This window comes from Chanos chanos, chromosome 12, assembly GCF_902362185.1.
Source record: "Chanos chanos chromosome 12, fChaCha1.1, whole genome shotgun sequence".
NCBI lineage: Eukaryota > Metazoa > Chordata > Actinopteri > Gonorynchiformes > Chanidae > Chanos > Chanos chanos.
This window is the reverse complement of record NC_044506.1, coordinates 8,157,001-8,160,276: the sequence shown is the minus strand read 5'-3', so window position 1 is coordinate 8,160,276 and position 3,276 is coordinate 8,157,001. Positions and strand designations below refer to the sequence as shown.

At 39.8% G+C, this 3,276-nt stretch overlaps 1 non-coding gene across 1 annotated transcript; it reads right to left on the bottom strand.

Annotated features, from left to right (window-relative positions):
• Nucleotides 1-2,293: 2,293 nt before the first annotated feature.
• Nucleotides 2,294-2,477, bottom strand: LOC115825825 (U2 spliceosomal RNA). Its single transcript, XR_004025782.1, has one exon. It is a non-coding gene; the product is annotated as a U2 spliceosomal RNA (small nuclear RNA).
• Between the last annotated feature and the right edge of the window lie 799 nt (nucleotides 2,478-3,276).

Below are 3,276 nucleotides of genomic sequence, written 5' to 3'. Positions count from 1 at the left end.
TTTTACCTCATGTTTGACATGACGTTAGGGTCTTTTATCCAAGAACAAGAGACAACCTGTCTGTGAGTTATAGAGAAACAGGGAACTTGGCTCTGGGCTGCAAAATCCAAATTACTTCTGAGGATGTTATCTTGGTTTATTGTTAGAATCTAATTTAATGTTTAGCCAGACAGATCAGGCAGTAAACTAAGTGTGTGTGTGTGTGTGTGTGTGTGTGTGTGTGTATGTGTGTGTGTGTGTGTGTGTGTGTGTAAGACTAATGTCAAACTTTGTTTCCCAGGAAGAATTAATGTATGGTGAATCACAAATGACATTATTACACATTATAGATACTTACAGTTTACCTGTTATTTACAGGTTTTATATACATGTTATTGCAGTTTCTTCAGAATGGATTAAGAAAATTCCTGACTGATACAAATACAATAAAAAATAAGCTTCAAAACTACAAAATTTTGAAGATTAAAACATACATGAACTATGTTTACAATGAGTGCATGAGTTAAGCTTGTATTCAGCAAAACAACCAATTTTAAGCTTCAGAAGATATTTCTCCACAGCAAATCCACAAGACCTTAAGGAAATGCAATATTAGACTCAGACATGTACGTTTATTATCACCACATTGTAACACATAAAGAAAAAGATATAGAATTGCTCTCTTCACGAAAATATACCTCTTGCAATGAAAACACTTTATGCAGGCTTGAGATATGTTTGTAAACTGTGGGCTTGACTTGAGCACAGCTGATTAATGGTCAACTGCTCTTGTGACTCCAATAAGGCTTAAATATTGGCATCATCAGGAAGGAGAAAGGTTGTCTCCATGCCCAGCCCTATGGCTACCTGCCAACAACTGCCCTTCCTTCTATAATGCCCAAGTTGTTTATAAGGTGTTGTATGAACACAATGAAACATTCACAAAATGAAGATGAAGAAGAGGAAGATGACAGTACTTACACACTTTCTAGGAAAGATCATAGCATATAAGAATATATGGCACAAGCAATATAAGTTTTCCAAAGGCAGCTATTGTAATTACACATTTCTACTGTAATAACACATCTACCTGAATCCCCCCCCCTGCATTTCTGCCCCCCCCCCCCCACCACACACATGCATATTTCACAAACAATAACAGAAGGAGAAAAGGAGAAAACAGTAGAATGCAGATTGTCCTTTTTGACAAACAGATGAAGTGAAGGGGGGTGAGTGTGTGTGTCTGTGTGAAATCCAAACGTCTAAGCATGTTACAGCCCTTTTTGTTTTTTGGTTTGTCCACGACATTTCTTTAGTGTACAGTGACATCCAGATGAGAACTGATTTCCAGGCTCTGTTTTGTAGAACATATGACTCTTTGATAGCTCATTAAAATGTATTATTGTGTATGCATATAGCGTCTTATCATTCTTGCTGTAGGTGGGTGTAATACTCAAGGTTCAATCTGAACAACACTTTTACACTGATCATATAGTTTGCAAAAAGCAAACGAGATGATCAGTGTAATTAAAATAGCAAAGCATTCACAGGACACCCCCCTCACACACCTAAAAATATTGCAGTATTGCACCCATTGAGATAACGTAATGATTGTTTAGAGTAATTTAGAGCGATCCTGAAATGGTCCATTGGTTCAATGTACAAATAGTCCACTTAGACTGAGAAGGAACAACACTGTCGGCTGATTCTCAGTGGTCCCTCCAAACGTTTAATTACATTTATATTTCGCCAGAGGGCAGTATACACACGACCGAACTTAAACAAACCCTATAGCACCACCACCAGTTCAGTCTCCTTAGTCACACACACACACACACACACACACACACTGGAGCAGTGAAATGAACTCATCCAATACACCACTGAGCACACACATACTAGAGCAGTGAGCACACACATACTAGAGCAGTGAGCACACACATACTAGAGCAGTGAGCACACACATACTAGAGCAGTGAGCACACACATACTAGAGCAGTGAGCACACACATACTAGAGCAGTGAGCACACACATACTAGAGCAGTGAGCACACACATACTAGAGCAGTGAGCACACACAAAAGGAGCAGATTCCAGGTGCTTTTGCCAGTGCCTCAGTCAAGGTCACTGACAGGAGTATGCATCCTAGCATACATTGTCTTTGATAGCGGGAGGAGACCAGAGCACCTGAAGGTCCACGTAAACATGGGGAGAACACACAAACTCCTGGGGAACTGGGACAGCTGGGATCCGAACCCAGGGCGCTCTTGCTGTGAGGAAACAATGTTAACCACCGAGCCGCCGTGAGGCCCCAAGAAGGTGCGTCGCTCTCGGAAGCACTGCAGTACCGAGGCGACGCGTGGGGTGGCCGGGGCAAGCCCCTTTGACCGTCTCCCTGTTCTAAAAATCTGTTTAAAATGAAGATCTCAGATAGAGAACGTATCAGATATTAAACTGACAGGAACAGATACTACACTTGATCTTAGCCAAAAAGCGGTACTTCAAAACTTCAAAACAGGTTACACACTTGCTCTGCTTATTCCTCAAATCATAAATTCATTTGCTTGCCTTTTTACGTAATATTATATGTTAAGTTATTTGATATACATATACAATCATCAGAACAAAGAAAGGAGTTTTCAAATTCTAGGTCAACATTTAACTCAAAGTATGTTAAATATCACATTTATATGAACTCTTCACTCCTTTTGAACCCCCCCCCCCCCCACACACACACATTTCTGAGAACTGTTCACTCCTGTTGAACTAAATGTAGTTGGTGAATTCACTGTCTGATTATGGCTTGACTTGAAACCCTTGTTGGTTTTCCATGACAGCAGCTGTGGGCCACTGGTTGTTCAATATCCATTCCATGACGAGTATTTCTGTGCCTGTGCTGTCTAAGGTGAGCAGCATTACAAGAAATCTGAAAGGAAGACACATGCACACAAAACTGTTACCAAAACCAAAATCTGATAGTATAAACATTGCCGCCCAACCGTCAAAAAAAGACCAACCAAACAAAAAAACTAAGGAAAAAAAAAGAATACAGAAGAATGTATGGCCAAATAAAACAACTGCAAAGATTCATGCTGTAAGACTCTACAAGTCTCTGAAGAAAGAGAGAAAGAAAGAAAGAAACCAAGATAGAAACCAAGAAAGAAAGAAACCAGTGCATGTGAACATATGTTAATAAAAAAATTTACATTTACAAGTAAAACGGTACCAAAAACACAGACGGTACTCTACTGAGCAGTTGAAAAATGTCATATGGGCAGATGAATCATCCTTCATGCT